The sequence below is a fragment of the Adiantum capillus-veneris genome, chromosome 20 (genome assembly GCF_014529385.1).
Source record: "Adiantum capillus-veneris isolate H3 chromosome 20, ASM1452938v2, whole genome shotgun sequence".
NCBI classification, from domain to species: Eukaryota; Viridiplantae; Streptophyta; class Polypodiopsida; order Polypodiales; family Pteridaceae; genus Adiantum; species Adiantum capillus-veneris.
This window is the reverse complement of record NC_140950.1, coordinates 5,162,842-5,189,403: the sequence shown is the minus strand read 5'-3', so window position 1 is coordinate 5,189,403 and position 26,562 is coordinate 5,162,842.

Genomic DNA, 26,562 nt, shown 5'->3' with positions numbered 1-26,562 from the left:
GATGCATTGAGCACGCAAAAATTGGCTTTTATGACGGGGATATGCAGCATATACCAAAATTATATTGAGACATTCTTGTGTAGAGTATTCTTTGAAGAATGTGAAACTATTGCTACTCCTATAAAGATATGTTTGAAGCTTAATCTTCATGATGCTTGAGACTACTTTGATGTAACCCTCTATCAAGTCATGTAAGCATTATGAGGCTGAGCGGAGTTATGTATAGCCCATGCTCTATACATTGGAGGACAATTAAGTGAATTTTTTTCTACTTGAGGGTCACTTTATATTTTGGGTTTTTTAATCCCAAAGGCTATCATTGACACTAGATTCACATGCTTTTTCATACTCAAATTGGGATGCTTGTTATGGCACATAAGTGTCCACTAGTGGTTTTTGTTTCATGCTTGACAACTCATCCATATCTTGGTTGAACAAGAATTAGACTCCTATGTTGTCATTTCTAGTTGTGAGGCTAAGTACATCATTGATTTCTTAGCTACTATTGAGTGCACTTGGCTCAAATGCCTTATGATTGTCTTGGGTGTTGGATAGCAGTCCATTGTCACCACTATGCTAACCAAAATCCATAATGCTTTAACCTCCTTGCTTGCACAAAGCACATCAATGTGCATTATATGTCAAGAAGGGACTCTTTGCTAGAGAGACGTCATCTTGGCTTATGCGTTTATGCACGACAATCGTGTTGCCAAAAAATTATCACACTAAAATGGTGGTGAAATACACACAGGCATAAACAATATTTGATGTCATGTACAACTTACAACGACGAGTACATTCATAAAGTGGTGCTACACATCACCAAGTCAACCTAAAACTAATCCGATGACGATGACTATGGCAATTCAGGTTAGACTCATCAAGTGTTAGTAGAAAATAAGCTACGCAATATACAGTGCAAATCTCATGGATTATGGGCATGTTTATTGCGAGCCACTACCCTCATCCATCAAAGGAACCGGCGATTAGTAGCAATAGTGCATGTATTGCATTTGCATTTAGCATCATTCTTTGCATGTTTTGTATCAGAAATTGATTCCATCCAAGGCTTCAAATTGATGCATTGATTGTGTGTGGGTTTAGTGCTTCATGAGCTCTCTCCAACAAGCTATCAAGCTCCCCAATCTGGCATCATCTACTTATTCAATCAAATATTCTATTTATAGGTGTGTATGCTTATAGACGGCACATTCCATTGAAAATCAAAGATCTTAATTGATCAACCTTTGTGTGTGCTTCAAACCCCCCTAAAACAACCCTCAATCTCTACATTTTGAAGGTGATTAGGTCCCCCCTAATCTCATTCCTAATTTAGGGGGTGTGTGTGCATCCCCTATTGAGCTTGGGATAGAAACTAATTTTTTGGATCTATTGCACAAGCAGGGTGCCATTGGACCATGTCATCATTTATCTTTTCCTAGGTGGCTAGAGGGCTTTCCCACATGGTGCCACAAGTTGGGCTTACCCTAACAAACTCTCCCTTAATCCAAACTTGGGGTTTTACAAAGACTTCATATGTTTTGGTTCATGTATTCATGCAATGGCGTACTCCTAGGCTAACATGCTTCTTCTACCTAATGCATCATGGTGGTTCAAGTTGTTTCATCACCACGCTTCAATGTCCCATGATACATCATAGTGGAATTCATCACTATGGTTCACAAGAGAGACTTAGTAGGTTCACTAATAGTCCTAGGTAGTAGAAATTTGTTCGTTCATTCATTCGTTTATGTGTGAAGAGGTCGTCATCCTCTTTAAAATTGCCTTCATCTTGCTGTCTCTGTCATTTGTTGTCATCATCTTCATCTTCATGTCGTGATTTGCATTGGTCCGTTGTGTTGAGGATGCAATCTCCATCTCCAATAGTAAAAAAATACACATACATATCATGTGTTGTGAGTGTGTGTGTGTGTGTGTGTGTGCACGATTGCACGTGCGCGCACACATAATGTGCTGCCTCATGAGGAAGGTCTTACCATGTATCATGGTAGTGTCTAATCCCCTTACATAAGTTGGCATAATCATTAAGTCATCCTTACAAATTAATGTGAACTTAAATTTCAAGTGTGCAATCATACCTATATGCTTCATACATCTTGAGGTTTGCAAACATGTGGACTGATTGCTGGGTGGGTCCCTTACTTGACCAGACGAGGTAGTGTTGGAGTGAAGCATGGGTAATGGGTGAGGCTGGTCGGCAAGAGCAAAAACACCAGCAAACTGGTCATGGGTATGGACATCAACAAAATAGGCCCAGTTGATTGATGATGGTCCACCATTGAAACCCAACAAGCTTCTCTAGGGGCAATTAAAGTCTGGAAAGTGCATCCGTTTGACTTGATCTCTTACCTAAATAGGCCACGTGCTTTGAACCCAACTTTTGCACCTCAAATGCTCTAAATACAGTGAGCTACTAATAAGGCAAGTGCTACATGCACGTGTATGTAACCCCAAAATAGTGTATTTAACCTTTTAGTAGTCGGGGTTTCCTACACAGACACATACATAATATTAGAAGGGGTGAATCAAGTTCAAAAACCAAAGATTAAGCACTATGGGAAGCTGAAAACAGAGGGATATTTGAGAGGCTCAATAAGATACCAAGTGGTATGCGCTTTGAACGTATGACAATTATATAGAGCAGCCTCATAAAGTCGGTTGTAGACACTCAAATTGCACAAGGCAATGATGCTTGCAATGAGAGTAATGGTTCAGTAAAGCAAGCTGAAATGAACAAAAACAAGCACACTAATTGAAAATTGCACACACACACACACACACACACACACACACACACTAGCAATCATGAGAATTCCACTAGTCACATTAAGAAGTGTAGTGGCTAATTGGTATTTCTAAGAACATGCCCAAGCTTAATCAATATTAGTGATTAGAGAGGGAGGAAGAGAGGAATAAATTAGGCTTAGGTATGAACCGTCGGCTCTGATACCACTTGTTGGAAAGCACGTTCCCTAATCACCAATGGTTTAGCATTAGGCTATGGAGGATGGAGCCTTAGCTTAACCATGGTGTCAAGGTTAGGGTTAGGGTTAGAGAGAGAGAGAGAGAGAGAGAGAGAGAGAGAGAGAGAAGGCGATTGAACAACGAGAGTACAGCGGCAGTGAGGAGGGCGGTCAATAGCACGATAACTTCTTCCTCTCGATGCACGCAGGTTTCCTCAGTGGAAGCCTCACATGAGGTGAGTGACACATCATATGTAGTCGTAGAGTTTGTCTCTATGTACATGTTGCATGCTTGCAGGCCCTGTGGCTTGTGCACAACGTTGGGCAAACTCCCCGTAGTTGACATTTTTGGCACTATTACCAGGGAGCCACTGTGTGCCAAGCTCCAACCGCAGCCTGCATCCATGTTAAGGTTTTTTTTTTTGCATATTTGGAAGGCTAAGAAGTGTGTGTGTGTGTGTGTGTGTGTGTGTGTGTGTGTGTGTGTGTGTGTGTGTGTGTGTGTGTGTGTGTGTGTGTGTGTGTGTGTGTGTGTGTGTGTGTGTGTGTGTGTGTGTGTGTGTGTGTGTGTGTTGTTTATCTGTGTAGATCTGGATGTGTTGAAGGCAGTTGTGCTTTTTTTGGGGTAATCGAGGCTCTGTTGCAATTCTGTTTACATTTTACTGTTTGGCAATGTTGCCTATTTTTTGTTTTTTTGTAAACTTAGGCTTTGTTAAGTTCTGCTAATGGTAGTTTTTTTGTCAAATTCTGAGTTGATATCTCTGAAAACCAATTAAAATAAAACGAAAAAAAGAGAAAATAAAAAGGAAAAAAATGCCATGTAAGCAGTTGTATTCTTTTTTGAATCGACAAAAAAAAAAACGATTCCAACTAGCCCCCCATGTAGGCGAGAAAAAGAAAGAGCCCCATTGGCCCCGGCCTCGATCTTGATTTATATATATAGGAAGTAGGGTCCTCCATAGCTTCCTTTCAAGTGAAGGAACAATGTTTCTCATGTTATATATATACCTCACTTTTCAAGGGCAAAAGGAAGCATGTGGGTTCTAAGCTTCACCTTTTTCCTCCACTAGCTTCCTTTAGACTTTCTCTACATGTCCAAGTCAAAATCGGCTATTTTGGGGCTTACAAGAGTTTTCAATAGCCAAATTGTGTGTTGTAAAGCATGCCACATCCCTCCAATTGATGCGCTTGTTTTGGGCTATCACATGACCCATACCACATCACACACATAAAAAAGGGTTAAAAAAACAAAAAAACTCAAGTAAAAACGACCGCATGGCAAGGCCTCTTAGGATACTTAACACTTTTAGGATATGCACATCACACGTATTTATGCTCTAGACGAGTGCTAGAGTCTGAGTAATTAGAGAGTGCCTCAAATTACACAGGGACCCATTATCCACCCACATTAGGTTCTGGGCCTTCGGTTGGGACCCAATGTAGTGCAACCCAAGACCCACACATTGCGGTGGCAAGTGAATCTTCCTCTGGTTGTGACATGATGGAGGGACACCCTACCCCATACTCAAAAAATACAACCAAAATGTATTTGTCTTGGCTCCATAAGCGAGTGCTAATGTGTTTAGTCACCTAATGGAAACCATTAGTTGAGCCACTCGTTCAGAGCCTACAACTAGTGAAGTAAACAAAGGTGATGGGGAGGTAGATTCGCTTTTCACTTCTCATGTAGACCCTATAATCTCCAAGAGTTTCCATGTTGATATCCTACCCCCTGCATTAACTAAAGGCGGTACAAAGCCATCACCCTCTGAAGTTCTACTACCCGATGGAAGGAGCTTTGCCGAAGTACAAGAGGTCGAACGATATATGCAAGCAGCTAGGGAAAGGGAAATTGAGAGCCTACGTATAATAGAGCAATGTTGAGCCATGAAAGCAAAGACCTCTATGATAACAATCATGCCATATGAGCAACCAAGTGCTCTCGAATTAGTAGTCACTGAGGGTCAAACCATAGGGAACCATAGTGCCTTCACTTCAAGGGGAACCTTCAGTACTCCACTCTTAGAGCGGGTATTTCTCACTAAACATCGGGAGTATGACCTGCAAATTGAGACTTTGACCGACTTGTACATGGGCTACACATACCAGTGGGTTGATTAAAGGTTGTACAATCCACGTCTAGGGCCATAAGTCTAGAGGAGCGGCAACGGATGGTTTGTGATGTCATCCATGGGGTTGTCCATTGGAGAGGAAAAACAAGGGAATTAACACTCTTTTGTTGGCTCCTATGAGATTCTTGGATACGGGAAAGGCGAAACAATCGACCCTATCAAAAATGGAGACTCCCTCAGTAAGCCCCATGGATCCTTCATACGTTGTTTCACCTGGAGTCTTGATACGGTCTGAGCCCACAAGCAATAGTTTCACCTTTCTAAATTTAGCTCATCTTTCCCTCAAAGACATTACGACTACTATGCCTATCCCAGTAACGAGCATGGCCAAAAGTACACCCTAGACCTCATTTGTTAGTAAAGCACCACCACCTAGTAGCATAGTGCCTACAACAATACCTACAGGTGTATATCAATCATATGTACCTGTTGGTCCTCATGCCCATGTAGCTCCTACACCCCCAATTGTTTCAACAGCTTACGCTCCACGACCACCCTTTCCAAGCCCCTATTCTAGTGGAGCCATACCAACTAGCATTAACATGTCACATCCTACATTTGCTATACCTAGGGCCACACATATGAACTTTGGGCCACCACATGGCGCAACATCGTACCAAGCTTGGAACCCAAGAATCGCCCATATGCCAAACCCAACTCTGACCCCCATTCCACATGCAGTCCCAAGAGCGCCTCTACCCAATATACCTATTAATTTGGGTGACCTGGCAACATTTTCTCAAGCTATCGGTTGATCTATTGCTCAAAATATGCGTAGCACGCTTGATAGATAGCCTATAAGTAAGGCAGTAGAAGTGGCCAAGCTCACACAAAAGTTCAATGGAGACAAAGATGTTAGAAACCATATAGAGGTATTTGAACATGTATGTGATTCCCTGAAAGAGTGTAGAGTGCGCAGGTGATGGAGAAGGTAGGAAAGAAAACTACGCACACGCACACAACACACATCGACACACACACACACACACACACACACACACACACACACACACAATCGTTACCCTGCAGCAGCCATTCAACGTGCTGCTCTCCTCTTCTTCTCTTTTAACTATTATCCAAAGTATATTTACAACATAGTATAGTCAGTGTTCGGCCGCCCATAGCACAATGGACATATTCTTTAACATCATATTCTTTAACACTCCCCCTCAAGCTCAGAGTGAGCTTGCATATGATGCATTCCCAATGCTTCACGAAAGTAGCAAAACTTCTCCTTTCCAAGAGCTTTTGTGAATATATCCGCAACTTGATCATTTGTCTTCACATACACCAAATCAATCTCATTTGCCAAAACTTTTTCTCTAATGAAGTGATAATGTACCTCAATGTGTTTAGTGCGAGCATGGTAGACTGGATTCTTTGCCAACATGATGCTGCTAATATTGTCACAATATATAATGACATTGTCAAGATAGTCAAAACCAAAATTTACCATAAGTACTCTCAACCATGACTCTTCACATGCTGCCAAAGCTGCTCCGCGATATTCAGCTTCTGTACTTGATAATGCTACAATTAATTGCTTCTTGCTACTCCAACTTATCATACCATTGCCAATGGAAAATGCATAACCACTTGTAGATCTTCTATCCATAAAATCTCCTGCCCAATCTGCATCTGTGTAACCATAAAGACAAAGCTTCCCATTCTTTTCATAAAACATTCCATGACTGACAGTGGCTTTCACATATCTCATAATCCGTCTCACTGCATCAAGATGACTTTTACATGGCTTTTGTATGAATTGACTCACAACACCCACTGCATAACTCAAATCTGGCCTTGTTATTGTCAAGTAAATAAGGCTTCTAACCATCTTGCGGTACATAGTGACATCCTCAATGTAATGTCCATCATCAAACAACTTCACATTTTGATCAAGAGGTGTATCAACCGGTTTGCACGCTGTCATTCCATACTTCTCAAGCATATCCAACGCGTATTGTGTTTGTATCATCTAAATTCCTGATAAAGAGTTGACAATTTCGATTCCCAAAAAATATCTCGACTCACCAAGGTCCTTCATGTTGAATTCTCTCAACAAACTCTTCTTGACATGCAAAATTTGCTCATCATGACTTCCAGTGAGAATCAAGTCATCAACATAGATAACAATAACGACGATCTCTCCATCAACATGCTTCAAAAACAATGAGTGATCAGCAATAGACTGTTTAAATCCAATCTTCTTCAAGAATCTGGTTATCTTTTCACACCAAGCTCTAGATGCTTGCTTCAAACCATACAATGCTTTCTTCAACTTACACACATAATATGGAAACTCTGGATGTTGATAACCCTCTGGCTGTATCATATAAACTTCTTCTTCCAAGTCACCATTCAAGAATGCATTATCGACATCCATTTGCCGTAACTTCCAACCGAACATACTTGCCATTGCTATTACCAATCTGACTATTGTCATCTTTGCAACTGGACTAAATGTCTCATCATAATCAAGACCTTTTGTCTGTGCATAACCTTTAGCAACAAGCCTCGCTTTGTATCTTTCCACACTACCATCTGACTTGCACTTGACTTTGTATACCCATTTTGAACCAATTGCTTTATTTCCACTTGGCAAGCGAACCAAATCCCAAGTGTCATTCTTCACAAGAGCATCCATCTCATCATCCATAGTTGACTCCCATTTTGATTTTCCAATTGCCTCTTGAAAACATGTAGGCTCTTTATGTTGCACACGTGAAACCATGTATGCATAATGTGTACGCATGTAACCGTCGTATGTCAATCTATCAACTGGATAACGCACCCTCTCTGATCTTCTCAACTGTGGTGCACTCTTCTCTTCAACTCTTGCATATGGGGGTACATATTTCTCAGCATGCTTACTACCAAGTGTCCTCAAATGTGGTAAAGCATTCTCTTCATTGAGGCTTTCATCTCCAGAACTCTCTTCAACCACTTTCTTCTTGTCTTTCTCGTCTTGCTTCTTATCTCGCAAACGACCACTCCATGGGTTGACACTTCATGTACTCTCCTCTGCCATATGTGGTCCTGAAATAGTTCTTGTTGATGGTCCTGGCTTATCAACAACATGACGCACATTCTCTTGCTCTTCATACTCATCTTCTATCATCACTGGCTTTGGTTTATACCATGGTTCATGCTCACAAAATCTGACATCTCTACTGACATAAACTTGTCTTGTCGTAGGATCATAGCACTTGTAACCTTTCTTTTCAACTGGGTAGCCCAAGAATTTACACTTCACTGCCTTTGGCTCCATCTTCTTTCTTGCTTCATTTGGCACATGAACATAGCAAACACATCCAAAAACATTCATATAAGAAACTGTTGGCTTGATCCCATAAACCTCTCTCATAAGGTGAAATTTCATGAATGGCAATTGTTGGTGTTCGATTCATAATGTGTACTGCTGTATGAACTGCTTCAGCCCAATATGTTAATGGCATATTCATCTCATTCATCATGGCTCTTGCAATCTCTGCTATGACTCTATTCTTTCTCTCAGCAACTCCATTTTGTTGTGGTGTGTATCTGCAAGTAATCTGTCTTCTTATACCTTGTTCACGTAAGTAATCATCAAAACTGTGTGACATGTACTCTCCCCCTCCATCTGTACGTAGGCATTTAATTTGACAACCATTCTCGTTCTCAACCATAACTTTGAACTCCAAGAATACCTCAAATGCCTCTGACTTTGCCTTTAGAAAGTAAACCCATGTCATTCTGCTGTAATCATCCATGAATGTGATAAAATATCGACAACCATTTGGCGTAGCATGATCACAAGGTCCCCAAATATCTGAATGAACAATTTCCAAAGGACTTTGGCTAATTCTCCCCCTCTTTGGAAATGGTAAACGAGATTGCTTTCCAAATTGACAAGCTTCACAAACATGTTCAAAATTCAATCTGCCAAACTTTGGTAATCTGCGTACAATTTGATTTGATTGCATATGCTTTAGTCTTCTAAAATTGACATGACCAATCCTCTTATGCCATAAATCTACCCAATTATCTCGAGTGGCTGATTTGTTTACATACATACCGCTGTGTAAACATGGATCTCCAGCTTCCAATGAGAACAAGCGACCTTTCTTTCTTCCACGTGTCAATATCTTGCTTGGCCTGCCTTTGTGAAACTCCTCTATGAAACAGCCATAACGATTAAAACGGACTTGCAACCCTTGATCTGTCATTTGTCCAAATGATGCAAAATTCTTTGTAATTGAAGGCACATATAGAACATCTCCCAATGTGTTGTATGTCCCATCTTTTTCTAGCAATGGAACTGAACCAACATGTGTAATCCAATGCATAGTATCATCACCTGTAGCAACAAACTCATCCTCTTCTAACTTCTCTTTTCTGTCAAACCATTCATGATGATATGTCATATGATTTGTGGCACCACTATCTAAATACCAATCATCTGTATGATGTGGATCCACCATGCTTCCAACAACATGTTCCATAGGAAATAAATGTCCACTCGATCTATTGTCATATATATTTTGATCATGAGGATTGTATCCAGCAAAGTTTCATCCATGTTTGCCATAACCTCGGCCTCTTCCACCACGATCACGATTTTGATTTAGCCTTGTGTAACATTCTCTTTCAAAGTGACCATAAATGCCACATCTGTTACAATATCCATCTCTTTGAGGATGTACGAATCGTCCACCTCCACGTCCACGAGGTCGGGCTCTCCCCCTGCCTCTTTGGCTATAATCATTGTAACTTTGACTTTTTTGGTTTTGCCATTGACCTCTTCCAGCATAGTTTCCACGACCATAGTTTCCTCTTCCACCTCTATTGTTTCCACGACCTCTAGAGTAAAAAACCTGATCTCTGGAATTGTTATTTGATGTAGAAGGACCTGACTTGCTTAACTTCACCTCTTCTTGCAAACAAAGGTTATAACTCTTCAAAATCAGGCATGTGTCCTCGAACAGATATAGACGTATCCAATGACTTGTATTCCGGTCCCAAACCATTCAATGTCACTGAAACTAAGTCATCATCTAAAACTTCAACATTAATGCTCACAAGATCTTCCTGTATTTGCTTTATCTCTGTCACATAATCTGATATGGATCTATTTCCTCGCCATACATAATGTAACCTTTGCTTCAAGTGAACTTTTCGTGGTTCTGTATTGGAGCTGTTCATTCTTGTTAGTATCTCCCATGCTTCCTTTGGAGATTGAGCCTTCTTCACATGTGGTATAAAGAAGTCACTAATGCATAGTGAAATCCAATGCATCACTTCCCTTGAATTCTCGATCCACTTCTTGTAATCTTCTACTCTTGCTTGCCATGTTTTATGTGCTTCAACATTCTCTCTATTTGGTTCCAAACCAACCTCGGGACACTCTTGTTCACCTGTAATGTAATCCCATAAACCTTTGCCCATGATAAAGTTCTCCATCCTGTAAGACCATATGCTGTAGTTCTCTCTGGTCAGCTTCTCTCCAACAATCTGTGTGACTTGAGTTGAACTTTCTGCCATCTTAACTCTCTCAATTTCTTCCAAAGGATTTTGACAAAATTTCGGCAGAGTTTTGTTTGTATTTGGACAATATCTCAAGTGACAATCTCAACCAAAAGTGCTCATAAACACTGACAGAAAACCTCTCACTGCCAAGGAAAAATCCACTGACTCACTTTGCCATAGACTGACTCAATACTATGCATACATACTCTAAAACAATTTCCACATGGACCTGTATGCAAATGCAATCCATACGTTGTCATGTACCACATATCCATACATCCACCTTCTTCCCATAGTCGTAAACGACATATGAGGTCTTTCACGGGGCCAGTCGGGGGTTCGCTCCAGTACCTAATCCACCTTGCCAAGGTACCAAAGCTCCCAAGGCAAGGCTTCAAAAAACCTCACTCGACCCTCACAAAGACTGCAGTTTTCCAAAATACATTAACCGCATATCCATACATAACCACAAAGTACCCAATCTGACAATATAACCACCTCAACTTCTTCCCACAACCTTTCTTACATAGGTGGCTGTCCATAACGGACCCACAACAACCAAACATAATCTTTGATAACACAATACCATGATGCAAAAGCTCTATGTCGCTCTCCAAAACTTGTGTAAATGCTGAATTCTTCACCTGCAACCTGTAAATCTACTACCGAGTGCAAAACTGGAAATCTCCTATGTCTGTGTGAGCTGGCTATTTGCTACAGAAAATTACAGATTTTGGCAAATCTGAGTTTGCCAATGCGTCCGGAATGCCCAAAAACATAAAGATAGACTCCTGGATCATTGTATTCCGAGTTCGGGTGAGGGAGTTATGACCAAAAAACCCTTCTTTTTTGTTGTTTTCCAGAGCTGCGGAAATCTGTGTATTGACTGTAGCTCTTCAAACTGAGCTCTAATACCACTTTGTTGAGTGCACAGGTGATGGAGAAGGTAGGAAAGAAGACTACGCATACACACCAACACACATCGAGACACACACACACACACACACACACACACAATCGTTACCCTGCAGCAGCAGCAGCCATTCAACGTGTTGCTCTCCTCTTCTTCTCTTTTAACTATTATCCAAAGTATATTTACAACATAGTATAGTCAGTGTCCGGCCGCCCATAGCACAATGGACATATTCTTTAACATCATATTTTTTAACAAAGAGCACAATGGACTACATAATTGCAAGGCTTTAAGATTGACCCTAAGTGGGAAGACAGAGGATTGGTATAGAACCCTAACAAATGAAGAGCGCACGCACTATTCTACTCTTAGGAGATTGTTCTTGAAAGAGTACATATGAGAGAAAGTGCTTTGGGGCGTAGCATCTCAACGCCAAAAAGCCCAATGAGAGGAAGGTGAGTCAATGAGAGGCTTTATTAGTTGCTTGAAGGATTTGTTGTAATTTAAATGAGCGTTTCAACAATAACCAACTTCTCAATAGATTCATTAGGGATTGCGACATGAGGATATCTATAATGGCCTAGTCATTAGAGGTATCACTACTTGGAAAGCCGTCACCACCAATGCAATCAAATTGGAAAACAATTTAATGATAGAAGGTGAAAGAGTGTCCGTTGAGCCAAAATCCACTAGCTCGCAAGCAATTGGGCATGAGCCGGTGACTCTAAAGCCAATTGTGAAAGAGCCAAATATATCTGAGATGACTTTGGCCGATGTCACCAAGGCTATCCAAGAAAGCCTTAGGGGTAATCGTACTCCCCAAAATAATCATATGTATCCAAGAAGGGAGCAACAATGATGCTCTATTTGCTTAGACCACATAGCATTAGTGAATGCTCTACCTTTAGTTTAAAGCTTAATAGGACTTGCAATGCGTGTGGTAGGTATGGCCGTCAAGCTAAGGATTTCCTAGTGCTTAAATGCATAATGGGAAATAGACCACTCTTAACCTTGATAGACTTGGCTCAAGTTCCTACATTAATGCTTGTCCCACCCATTGAGCAATCATCACATCATATGGTCCCTAGAACCCAAAATGTTGTCCAAACCACACCATTACCCCCTTTAGTGCTAGGACCATAGCCTCTGCATCCGAGAGTTACCCCTATGAACCAAGTAGTTTGTGAGCCATCTAGTACTTATTTGGGTTGCGAAGATGATATAGACTTGGGTATCACCTACGGAGTAGATACTCTTGAGGAGTGTCCCCTGTACTACATGGAGGACCACTGGGGACAAGTCAAGCATCTATATAAATCTACTGCTCTTGCAACAAGAGTCCAAAACATCAATATCATTGCAAGGATACTGCCTCTTCAATGCTAGGAATGTGGTGGACCACATTGAGTAGTTGAGTGTCCTATTAGAGTGAAAAGGAATGTTGCATCTGTGCAAACGAGTCAAGGGAGTGCATCGGCAATGTCAATACTCACCTGTAATTGTTGTGGCATAGATCATTTGATTGCCCAATGCCCTAATGATCCAAATTCACCAAAGATTACACCATTGAACTTGATTGAGATTACTTATGGGGCACCACAAACTACACCTATAGTACCAGCAAACGCACTCACACGATCTATGCTCCAAAACCAAAATTACCTCCTCGAGAGAGAGATGTTGCATCAATTGGCCGAGCAAGAAAGAAGAAAACACAAAGGAAGATATCGCTAAAAGCTACAAATTCAAGCCCTAATTCAAAGACCAACATAGGGACCGGAGATGATCCCGTGCATACGAATGATCTTGAAGATGATTTCAATTCAATAGAAACCATGGAGACTTAAAGTGCCACCATAAGAGAAAAAAGCAATGAGGACCACCAGAAGAGGAAATCAAGCAAAGACATGATTAGGGGAATACATAACGAAACCACTCCCATACCACCGATGATGCAACGAATATCTTCAAGGCTAACCAAACCAAGGGTGAACCTCCAAGAGAAGCCACAAGGACCAAAACCCAAGGGAGCCACGAAGAAAATTGGGACCTACCCAAACCCTGTAGAGGAGATTGAGCGCGTTAAGCATTTAAGGAATTTGGTAGAGGAGGCCCAAAGAGGGCTTGAGCCAGAACCTAGGCGGATTAAGATTACGGATATCATGTTCCCCACACAACCGCTACCTCAAGGAGATCCCAACCCGTTGGCCTTACCTAGTATCATATGGGAAGGAAGTGAGGTCAAAACATCGAAAAGTGGGCATACATCTTTCTTGATTGAAAGAATGTTTAGTGAGGGAAAACCTGACCCATCAAAGAAATGGAGATCCCATCTTCACCAGCCTTAGGTCATGGACTAGAATGTCAAAAAGTGCCCTTGAACATTGCCAAATTAACAAATTTCTTGGCTTTTGAAGTCAGAACCACTATAATGTCTAAATGTATCGGGATCTAGAGCTATATTTGGCTCTTTGGGCATTTCTCAATAAAGAACTAAAAGTCGGCCTACCACAATTTTCACAAATGAGTAGGCCCAATGAAATCCAAATTGAGGAGGAACGCTTAGACCCACAACCCAAATTAGATGAAAGCTCAATTATTGAAATACATGTTAACAAGTTGGGGCAATACTTTGAAGGCGGTGGATCTAATGCAACCTTGATAATCACTATTAAGGGATTACCTGCGAAGGGAATCCTTGATAGTGTTGCGGGAGTGAGCATTGTAACAAAAAGCTGTTGGAAATCTATGGGAAGACCTCATCTTGAAGCCACAAATGTAGTGGTAAAATGGCCAATGGATCTATTGTTACACTTATTGGAATGTGTTCGTAGCAAGCTACCTCAGATAACATTTTTCGGGAGCTTTTATTATAAAAACACTTATTCTTTTGATAAATCGGGAATGTTGTAACTCTTATTTTCCAGATGGATGGTGTAATCAATGAGCCGGGGCTATAAGCTTCTAGATTGTATCAACTTATCTTTAGGTAGAGCTCCTAGATTATTAGTTTTAACCAAAGAAACCTTGGCCAAGATATAAAGGCCAATTTTTGTAAGTTATTTTTCAAGTTTTGGATAATAGAAACACTGTGTGAGCTAACGACGCTCACTTCTCTCCTTCTCGCGCTTCCTACTCCCTTCCCGGTTGTCACATTGCAATGTCGTCTGTTGTGTTGCAACTGTATGTAAGAGCTCTACGCATTGACGTAAATATATCATGGTAATCCGTTACGGCTTTTGGTGTCGTCGACCTGCGGCCTAATTTCATCATAAGTAAGAATTTAAGCTAGAAAATCACAAAGTAAGCATACGTGGGGTATTGGGGCATCATTGCTAAGCAGTTAGATGCATTCTGGGTCAAAAACGACTAGGTAAAAAACTCACTACTATTAATAATCGTGATTTTTGCACTTGATCTAAAGTGAGATATGAAACCATAAGCACACGTGCTTAGGTCTTATATACATGTCCTAGAAGTTTTGTAACATTTGGATGTCGTTTGATGCTGTAATGGCCATGTTTTGTTTGCCGATCAGTGACTAGCTTTTGGTGACTTTGGTCATTTGAGTGTAGCTTAAGTTAGATGCAAGTTGTCTGTTGTTTTCCAAGAGATTGACACCCTCTTGTAGCCTCTATGCACTAGTTGAGTTAACTTCATCCCATGGATTGACAATTATGTTCGTGGTTCTCGCTATGCCTGCAATAAGATATAAGTGAGGTTAGCAACCCATTCCACATTTGACGCCATTGTCGGGGAACGAATAGAAGCTAGACAGGATCATTTATGCTACACTTGTCTTGATCCTGGTCATCAATCCAGGGATTGTCCCTTTAACAATTCAAGCTTCACAAAATTGGTGGACAATTATGAACATAGAAACTTCAATCCGAATTAGAAGTTTGGAAACTTTAGACCTAGACGATCGGCAGTTCAGAGGAACTTCAATCAGCAAAACTTTAACCAAAACCAGAGACAACCTCAAAACCAGGGAAATTTTAGACCAAGAAATCCACATTTTGTTCGGAATGGACCGCCTGTCAACAATAACAACAATGGAAATGTTAACCGTCAACTTCGTCCAGGAGGAGGAGGAAATCAAAGACCTCAAGTTAACAGAGATCAAGGGACTAGAGGTGAAGGAAATCACGCAAACACGTATATTCATGCAGCAATTGAACATCAGGGAGTGAATGAATAATTTTTGGTTATTCAAACTCCAGCAGAGTATCAAAGTAACCATTTTACCTTATTGATTGATTCAGGGAGTACACATTCTTTCATATCTCCTAATTGCATCAAAAACCTCATTTTGCCTCAACACCCTGATACAGTAGAATTAGCTATAGATAGGAAGGTTAGATCTTCTACTTCAATGGGTTAACTTGAATTTTGTTTTGGATGGTCATAATACTTCTGCAAACTTTAGAGTCTTACACATCGGAATCTACGATAGAATTCTAGGAATGGATTGGCTTAAAGCCAATGATGCTCACATACATTGTGAAGACGCTTCATTGACCTTTCAAAATGATCAAAACTCTAGAGTTACAGTTACTAGGAAACGGGGAAAGCTTAAGCTCAAAGTAGTGAACTTTACCAAACTTACAAAGAGTCGTAGGAAGAATAAGAGGATTTACGCAATAAAGCTTAACCCTAAAGAGAAGAAGATAGATTCACTTGAACCCAAATGGATAATAGAATTTGCTGATGTATTTCTTGAGGAACTTTCACAATTACAGTGCGATGTTGATCATGCAATAGAGCTTACTCCAAGAACTCAACCAGTTGCTTGTAGACCTTACAAAATGTCAGTACTTGAATCTGCGGAACTCAAGGAGCAATTAACTCAACTCCTTGAACAAGGTTTTATTCGACCCAGCGTTTCTGCATGGATTGAACCAGGTAACAGTCAAGAATAAGTATGCAATACAAAGGATTCATAAACTGCTTGGCCGATTACATAGATCTTCTATCTTCACAAAGATTGATCTTAAGTCAGTGTATTACCAAATTTGAATCAAGGAGGAGGACATACCAAAGACAGGATCTAATACTCCTTTTGGACATTATGAATTTACAATTATGCCTTTTGGACTTACTAATGCTCCTGTAACTTTTAATTATCTTATGATCGACGTATTTCGAGAGCATCTTGATGATTTTTTCTTGTCTTCTTTGATGATATCCTGGTTTACTCAAGAAACAAAGAAGAACATGAACAACATGTGCCGCGAGTACTTGAACTTCTCCGTCAAAATCAACTTTATGCCAAACGTAGCAAATGCATTTTTTTCACTGCAAGGTGGAATATTTGGGATTTATTGTATCCAAGGATGGTGTTTCACAAATTTTCAAGTACCATGGCTTGCCAATGTCCATAGTGTCGGATAGAGATCCTAGAATGACAAGTAATTTCTGGAAGGGTCTCTTTGAGAATTTAGGGACAAGGCTAAACTTCTCTTCGGCCTATCATCCACAAACGGATAGCCAAAGTGAAATAGCTAACCTAACCATTCTCGATCTACTAAATGCCTATGTAACGGAAGTAGATCAAAGATCCCAATGGGAGAAGTACTTACCCTTAGTAGAGTATGCTTACAATAACACTGTACATACTTCCACTGGAAAAGCACCTTTCGAGGTAATTGAGGGAAGATCAAAAAGTCCCTTGCTACTTAAAGTACATGGTACTTAAAGTACATGGGAAGATCTTCCCTGCAGATGAGTATAGCCGAGACCTACAAGAATCTTTTCAAAAGATTAAGGATGCTATCTCTATCTCACAGCAAAGGAAAAAGGCTGGTGCTGACAAGCACATAAGAGCCCAAGCCTTTAAAGAAAACGATTGGGTCTTGTTAAAGTTTTCCAAGGCTCGATTAAGGCACACGACGGGGCAAGAATCCTACGGGCCACCAAAAGTACTATGCTAAACTAGCAAAAAGGTACTATGGTCCCTTCCAGATTATTAGGCCAATCAATGAGATGGCCTATCAACTCAAGTTGCCCAATCATTGGCTCATACACAATGCTTTCCATGTGAGCCTATTAAAGCCTTACAAAGGAGATCCACCTCAAGAACCAACTATTGAAGACCCACCGGAGATCGAGGACCAAGAGGAGGTGCTGCAGCCCGAGTCAATTCTCCGACATGAAGACAAGGTACTAAGAGGCGGTAAGACTATCCGACGATATCTTATTAAGTTTAAGAATTATCCTTTTGAAGATGCTAGATGGATGCAAGGCATACAATTAAAGAATAACCTAAACCTTGTCAATGCTTACAATGCTTCCCAAGAGTAAGCAAATGTACAAAATGTTAAAAATGAACAAAGTTTTTTTTGTCTTATAAGACTCTCTTTTTCTTTATTGTGCACAAAAATTAAGTAGTATGCATGCTTAGATCAAGTTTGTGGAGACGACGTCTCCCAAACACCAAGTAGAGCTTGTCACTCTACTATGGAAGATTGATAGGACTAATGTACAGACATGCTTGCGGCAGCCTCAGGCTCTCAAGCGCCAAATGGACTAGTCATCCATTGTGGAATGATGTCGTAGGGTAACATAGGGATCCTCTACTCGCTAAGAAAAGGACTCATGAATATGCTTTATCTTCTCTACACCATAGTCGAGGACGACTATGAGTTCAAGAGAGAGGTAATGTCATAATAATCAATATCTAATTCTCCTAAATGATTTTCTCATATAAACTGATCATTTAATGTGGGGAAGTGCCAAGGGAGAAAAAGCTAGAATATTGGTTAAGCTAGCAGATTGGCCACAGTACGGATCCAAAGGAGGGAAAATAGGGATCCAAAGGGGGGCCCATCTACAAAAGATCCATGTGCAACAATGGTCTAAAAAGACCTTAAGGTTCAGCCCATTAAGACTTCCAAAATGCTAAGGTTCCAAAATTCAAAGGTTGTGTCCAAAGGTCAACCATAGGGGGAATCGGATGCTTTGTGTGTGTCCCAAAAGTCTTTACACATCCCTACATAGGAGGGGGCGAGCCTTTCTTCTAGGGGATGAGAGAGAAAGCCACACACACACACACACACACACAAGCTCCCTTTACACAAAGGGAATGAGGGACACATGTCAGCTCCCTAGGCCAGATGCCCACAAGGTGTGCCCAATTCCTATTGGATGGTGGCCTTGGAGGTGGACCAATGAGAATTAGGCTAGAGTAAATCTAGTTTAATTAATTTAAAAGCACTCAATAAAAAGAACCAATGAAAATTAAGTCTCCTCGATGATTATTGGACAGCCCGTGAAGGGGTCCAATAGGAATTGAGCAGCCCAATGGGCTACTAAATTCCTATTGGTCAGAATGGAGAAAGGTCCAATGGGGATTTAATTCATTTAAATCAATTAAGTTTAATTGATTAAGCTCTCACAAAAGGGGAAAGGGGGACACATGTCAGAAGGCTATCACTTATGCTGCTTAATAATCATTGGCTTGACTTGGGGAGGTCCAATGAGGCTGAGCAAGAGCAAATAGCAAGAGGGCTCGCCCAAGAGAGAGAGAGGGGGCTGATTTTTGCAAGGCATTATCACACACACACTCACAGAATCTCATGTGTGAAGAAAGAGAAGACCATCTCTTCCCAAGCTTTAATGGAGAGCTCATCACCTACTCCAAGCTTGTGAGATAGAAGCCTACATCGACACACTCTTGGCATGTGGATGCAAATCCAACCAAGAGCCAAGCTTCAATGCATGCTCATCTCCTCTACCAAGCTAATTACTAAGCTAAGCTATGCTAATATGAGTGATTATGTGAGGAGATGTACATCTTTCTCGTAAGATACTCCTTCTTCCTCTCAATCTACTCTCATACCCTGCTAGCTCTCACCATCTTTGAAGGTGTGTGAGGTCTTGGGTCCGAGAATGGGGATAATTAAAGTTGTGTTTGCTAAGTGTTTTGCTTAGTTTTTGAAACTTTCATCTTCATTGCACTAGCTAGTCTTGAAGGAACACAAAGAATTGTATTGTACAATGTCTCTCTTGATGGGAGAAACCATAATACAAAGCTTTTTGGAGGGGGGACCGGCTCCATGCAAATCCGGTCCTCAACTGTTGTCAATAGCTTAATTTCTCTCTCTTTTGAAAGTATTGTTGATGCTATCTAACTAGGTGTTATGCTTTTTGTTGCTCTCTCCACCCAAGCACTCTTGTAATTCTCATTAGGAATCTATTCTAATGAAATGCCCACTATGTTCATGCTAATTTCCGCTACACACAAGTTATTAGGCCATTAAATGTTACAGAAATTGTGTATAATTTATCATTCCAACGCTCAATAGGAATGTCTCCTTTTCAAGCATTGTATAGACAAGAGTGTCTTATTCCACTCAAATGGACATACCCTCTCATATGAGTTCAACCATTGCTCAAGATAGACAACAGAGTTATGCTGATCCAAAATGATCTACCAGACTTTTTGAAAAAGGCAATATGGTATTTTTTAGGGTGAAACCCAAACGTAGTTCTTTATCAATGGGTAAGTGTAAGAAGCTAAGTGCCAGATATTGTGGACCTTTTGTAATCACACAGAGGATTAATGATCAAGTTTACAGACTCTTGTTACCACCACACATAAAGATACATGATGTTTTTCACGATAGCTTACTCAAGAAGTATGTACCTCATTCACACTATATTCTTGATGATTCTCTGTTATCTACATCTACTAACGGAACTTTTGAAGTATATCCCAAAGCAATACTTCAAAGAAGAACTAAGCCTCTACGTAATCGGACCATTATTGAACACCTTGTTAAATGGTCAACATATCCTCAGGAAGATGCCACTTGGGAACGTGATGATGTAATGAGACTTAATTATCCAGATTTCATTTGAGGTGAGGACACCTTGAATTTTTCAAGTGTGGGAGGATGTAAGATCCCCAATTTTTGGGTCTCTTCTAAAAATAAGAAAAACAACTTTCAATATCTATTTCGTCAAATTTTGACTTAAGATGCTTGATTCACAGTATTGAAAGGTTCTAAAGTGAAAAGTAAGGTCGTTTCCATATTCCAGTAGGTCAGACGGACATTTGGTTCAGTTTTGGAAAATTCCGCTATTTTTAGATTATCGTGCTTTTCGGCGTTTTTGAAAAGCAATGTGACTTTTATGATGAGCTGAATATAAAAATATTAATTTTAGTCTCCGTCGGATTAAAATAATCACCTGGAGCAAAAACGGAACCAAACAGGATTTTTACGAAAAATATGTTATAAAAAGTGTTATCGTAAATACACTAGGGCAGTACGAAAAAGGCATAATTATGTCGAGATATTATGGTATGGCATAGTCTAGCTACGGTTTCTATTAGTTTGGCCAGATACTGCTCGGATGGTCAATTTTGCTATAAAAATTGAATGGTAAGTGGGAGAGTTGGCCACCAAAAGCAAAGGCTTGTTATTAGGAAAGAAAGAGTCTTTTTAGAAAAGAGAGAGGAGGAGTTTAGTTTAGAGCTCTTTTCTTGGAAGCCAAGCTTCTCCTTAGAGACTCGAAATCCGCGTCTGCAAAAAAAAAGAAAAAATCGGGAACGTGCGCGAACTTATCCTTTTTTCTTCACTCTATTCTTAGCTTGTGATTTGGCCTGGAGAGCCTATATAAAACCACCTCTCCCTTCACTTTGAAAACACACACTTTCGGATGCGGAAACTCTCTTGCCTTGATGTCGGAGTTACCTTCTCTCCCTCAACCTCTTACCTTCAAGCCATCTCTCAGCTGCCGTCTGTCACATCTACTATCGCAAGACTATACGTATCTATTATACGGAGTGGTGCAAGCTCTTCATCACCATCTCCATAAGCTCTTCTCTCTCTCTCTCTCTCTCTCTCTCTCTTTCTCTCTCTCTCTCTCTCTCTCTTTATGTCTCTCAGAAAAAGGATACTCTCTCTCTACTTGCTTATTATCTTCTCTCTCGTTTCACGGTATACGCGCTCTCCGGAAGCTTTCCTAGCGGATACCTCTACGTAGCTCTCATCACCGCTCTCTTGCGGCAAATCAAGAAGCCTTTCGACAGCCGCTAATGAATTCTAAAGCATGGTGAGAAGCTCTAAACTCTATAGTCATCATCTCTCTCTCTCTCTCTCTCTCTCTCTCTCTCTCTCTCTCTCTCTCTCTCTCTCTCTCTCTCTATGTCGTTTTTTTGCGTAGTCACCCTCTCGGTGATTGTTGTCTCTCATACGAGTACATGTATGGATCAACCGAGTACATACAAAGTTGGCCCTTGACTACTTCATCATGTTTAACACGTTGATTTATGCATATGATGCGTTTATGGTCACGTATGTGCATAAAAAGCGCTTTTTGTTCCACGTCATAGAGGCAGTAGGAACACTGTTTTGGTCATAAATCACAAACCGTTATGAATCAGCCTGAACCCTTTATAGAAGAGATAAAATACATTGATTGGAAAATTTTATCTCTCTGGTGTTATGTGAAAAACACGCACGAGCTAAGAGATATGGTAAAGAAACAGTTTGCTGCCCACTACACAACCAAATTTTTTGACTCCAGGCTCCTTGGAGAACCACTATATAGATTCACCGGATGGGCAAACCCACTTAACCAATTGAAAATCTTGATGAAACTTGGTGATAAATGAATTTAGGTCTCCGTTATCACCTTGGGAATGGGAGTTATTAATCACTCTATAATTGGTTTACCTACACGTGTAGGAGTGCTACCAAGGGGGGTACCATATGATGTCGTGAGTTAATCAAGCCATTTTGATATGTTTTATGGTTTGTTTCGGTGAGCTGATTTAAATTATTAGATGGCCATAAACTTATGTGGGAGTATATGGTTAAACATTCTGAACCGCATAGGCAGATATGAATAAAGTGGCTTTCTTTTGGGGTTACCGTTTGTTGTGTGAGTGCCATTGGTCAAAGTGATGTGAAAGAGTGATAGCCTATATTGTGGAGCTGAACTTGATGCATTGGTTTGAGGCCAAATACTTTCAATTGCATGCTCCCAAAAATGTCAAAATTTTGTTTTTGCATATGTGTGAAGTTATCTTTTATGGTTGACCTAAAGGTCGGAGGTGTTTTGCATCTTGTTTATGGTGTTGGAATGTTATCATATGATGTTTGGGGACTCATGGATTGATGTGGATGCCTCATAAGCATGGTTATGACTGCTTTCCACCTTTCTAGGTCAAAACTAGCTCTATGAACTAGAGAGGTGAAGTACAGATGTGATGCATCAACTTTGTATGGTTGGATGCTGTCAAAATTGGGTTTTTATATCATGAGTAGTTGCTGGTCGGACTCTTGTTATGCATGGAAGAATCATTTCTTAAGGGTCACATGTGTATAGACTCCGATTGATTGCAGGAGATGTGTCAAACTCCAAGTGTGGGAGTTGGTTCAGTGTGATCATGATTTATGGTCAAGGGCTGAGTTCCTCATGAATTATGGTTGAAATTTTATGGTGGAAGCCGGTGTGGCTCATGTTTTTTTTTTTGTCAAGATTTGGTTATGCTGCTGAAAATTTTGCAGCCATGTTATGTCCTAAAGTGGTTATGGAGGATTGGTTGTGCCTCACCCAAGTTGGGTGGAGTGCTCGCTCGTGTGATGTGATTGGATTATGTTTTATGATTTTGGAAATTGGATCATGAAGTGAATTGGATGGTTTATGACAAATGTGTAAGGGTAGAGACTCTATACAATCTAACTGCTTGGAAAAGATTGTTTGTGCATCTGGGAAGTGCTATTGTGATTGGACTCATGTGTTATGTTTCTCATGGAAGCGTCGCTACAAGAATAGGATCAACTACATGCTTAGTCTTAGACTAAAGGATCATTGACCTGGGGCTTTGCGGGATTGGGGTGTTGCATGGGTCTTCTTCTTTTTGTTAGGCTCATCTACACGGTTAGTGCGTCAGGGGTTGAATGACCTACACGGCTAACGCGTCGGGGATTTTTCTTTGTCTTTGCCTAAACACCCGGTGCTGGGCATCGAAGAGGTGTGGTGCCTAAACTCATATTATTGGTGTTGATATCCTACCACCGGCTAGTACTTGGGATCCTTTCAGAGCTTGGGTTCATCGAGGGAGGCGAAGCGGCCTCAGCCTATGTCTGGCTCAGGTAGATTGGAGGTGTTCTGGTTTGCTTCCCACAAAGTGAAATTCTCTCTGTTCGTAGTAGAGCGGAAGTGGATGGGTGGACCGATCGATCCCTACACAGGGTTCGGTGCTCTGCTAGTTGTTATGTTATAAACTTTTTGATGTTATTATATACCCAGATTTTGTCATTGCATAAATACATGGTTGCCTGTTCCATTTAGATGGGCATATAAAGATTCTTTGTTGTCATCTTCTCATGTCTCTGTGCACTCTATTTCACCTTCCACTATATTCTCTCTCTCTCTCTCTCTCTCTCTCTCTCTCTCTCTCTCTCTCTTTTCGCAATGCGGTGTACACATATACTCACCCTCCACAATGTTATATTTTTCTTGAGTACGCTTTCATTCATAACAGCCATTCAAGGGTAGCACTAGTTGCTAGGTACCTCTAGATGTAGTCCGGCTCATGGACTAAACTCCATGCTTGGTTGGGTGCTGAGAACTCCTCCTCTACGCAAATGCTTCCGCAACTCTGATGTATATTGAAAATTGTATAAAAGTGTAAATTGTATATTTTGTGCATAGACCCGCGGGCGGGGTATCTCTCAATATAAGGGAACTAAGAAAACAGGGTGAGTCCTATGAAGGACCTAAAAATGCAAAGAAGATAGTGTAGCCGAACCAAGAGAAGAGCCTAGACCTACTTACATTGCAAACGACTTGACTGAAGTAGAAGAAGAGATTTTTCTAAGCTTACTGAAAGAGTACCGAGATATCTTTCCGTGTTATTATAAAGATCTTAAGGGTGTTGATCCAAAAATCTAGCAACATACCATACCTATGAGAGATGATGCTAAACCAAGTAGACAACGTCTATATACTTATAATGAAACATTTGCCAGAAAGATCAAAGAAGAGATAGAAAAGCTCAAGGAAGCTTGATTCATTTATGAAATTGAACACATAGATTGGGTATCTCCAATTGTGGTGGTACCCAAGAAAAATGGGAAATTAAGTGTGGTTCAATTTTAAAAAAGTGAATGCAGCCACCATTAGAGACAACTACCCTCTTCCTATCACCGAGCATGTTTTAGAACGAGTTGCAGGAAAAGAAGCTTACAGCTTTTTAGATGGCTTTTCAGGGTACAATCAACTTTTGGTTGATCCCAAAGATAAACATAAAACTGCCTTTGCAACTGAATGGGGTATTTTTTCCTATATGGATACGCCTTTTGGGTTAACTAATACTCCTTCCACCGTTCAAAGATTGGTGAGCCATGGTTTTAAAGAATATCTTCTAAATTTCTTGGAAGTATATATGGATGATTTATGTGTACATTCATCTATCCGGGCTGATCATTTTGAACGCCTCAAAAAGGTATTAAAAATCGTAGACTTTATAAAATATGCTTAAACCCTAAAAAGTGCACCTTATAGGCAAACAAGAAAAAATTCTTGGACATATACTATCCAAAAATGGCATAGCAACGGATATGGATAAAATTCATGTTATTGCTCAATTGGCGAGACGGACAACAGTCAAGGGGGTTCAAGCTTTCATGGGACATTGTGGATATTATAGACAATTCATCTACATGTATGAGATAATCGCAAAACCCATGTATAGCCTGATTACACTCTTTGTATGGACTGATGAATGTGAAGAATCCTTCATGAAGCTTAAGCAAGCTCTCACTTCAGCCCCAATATTGAAAGCACCATATTGGAATAAGATATTCCATATACATGTTGATGCTTCCAATTTTTGCCATTGGATGCATATTAGCTCAACCAGGAGATGACCAGGAGACGGAAAATTTGATTTTCCTATTTCATATACTAGTAGATAGATGAATGTGGCATAAAAGAATTATACAACCATTGAAAGGGAAGGATGAGGGACGATCTATGATATAAAAAAGTATAGACATTACCTATTAGCCAACAAATTTGTGTTCTTTGTGCCACCAAGATTTATTGTACTTGGTCAACAAGCCATGCAACACAAGAAGAATAGTGAGATGATTCATCATTTTTTTGGAAATTGATTTCACTGTAGTTGTAAAAAAGGGCACCACAACCAAAGAGCAATCATTTATCGAGAATTATTTCAGGAGAACTACCAAAAGGGGTAGATGATGATCTACCAGATGCATATCTGTTCTCCGTGGAAATGATCTCCCGCTGGTAAGAAGATATGGTTTCATTAATGACCATAGCTCAAGTGGATTCTCAAATACCACTTCCTATTACAATCGGATTAATTGGGCAATTGGCTATGTATCAATTACTTGCTGGAAGGTTATACAAAAGAAATTGGGATGGAATATTGCTTTTGTGTATTAATCTTGAGGAGAAAACCCAATACCTAAGTCAAATGCACATTACCATAGTAGGACTTCACTTTGCGGAAGATCAAACTATGCAACGGATCTTGAGACTTGGAGTATTTAGGCCAACCACGAGAAGTGATGTTCACTCATTTGTAAAAAGCTGTATTCAATGCTAGAAACAAGCACCCATACCTCATATGACATTATTTCAAGTTTCATTTGTGCCTAAATGGAGTAACTATCTAATTACTTACTTATCAAGCAGAAGATTTTAGGAGGATATGAGTACACGATGCCAAAGAGAAATTGAAACAGAAGCAAGAGACTATGCTCTTATTGGGAACCAATTGTATATAAAGAGGAAAGGATCAACATTTGCGTTTTTGTGCAAATGAAGACGAATATATACCCATTCTAGAACAAGCACATGCTGGATTAGCTGGAGGTCACTTTCTAGTAAAACCACCACTAGAGAAATTTTAATGGTATTCAAAAGGGATAAGAAGTCTTGCAGCGTTCTGGTTATATTCCTGTGTTAGATTACTCTAACTTCTCTTTATGTGAGCATTGCATCTATGGAAAACATACTAGGTTGACATCATTGCCTT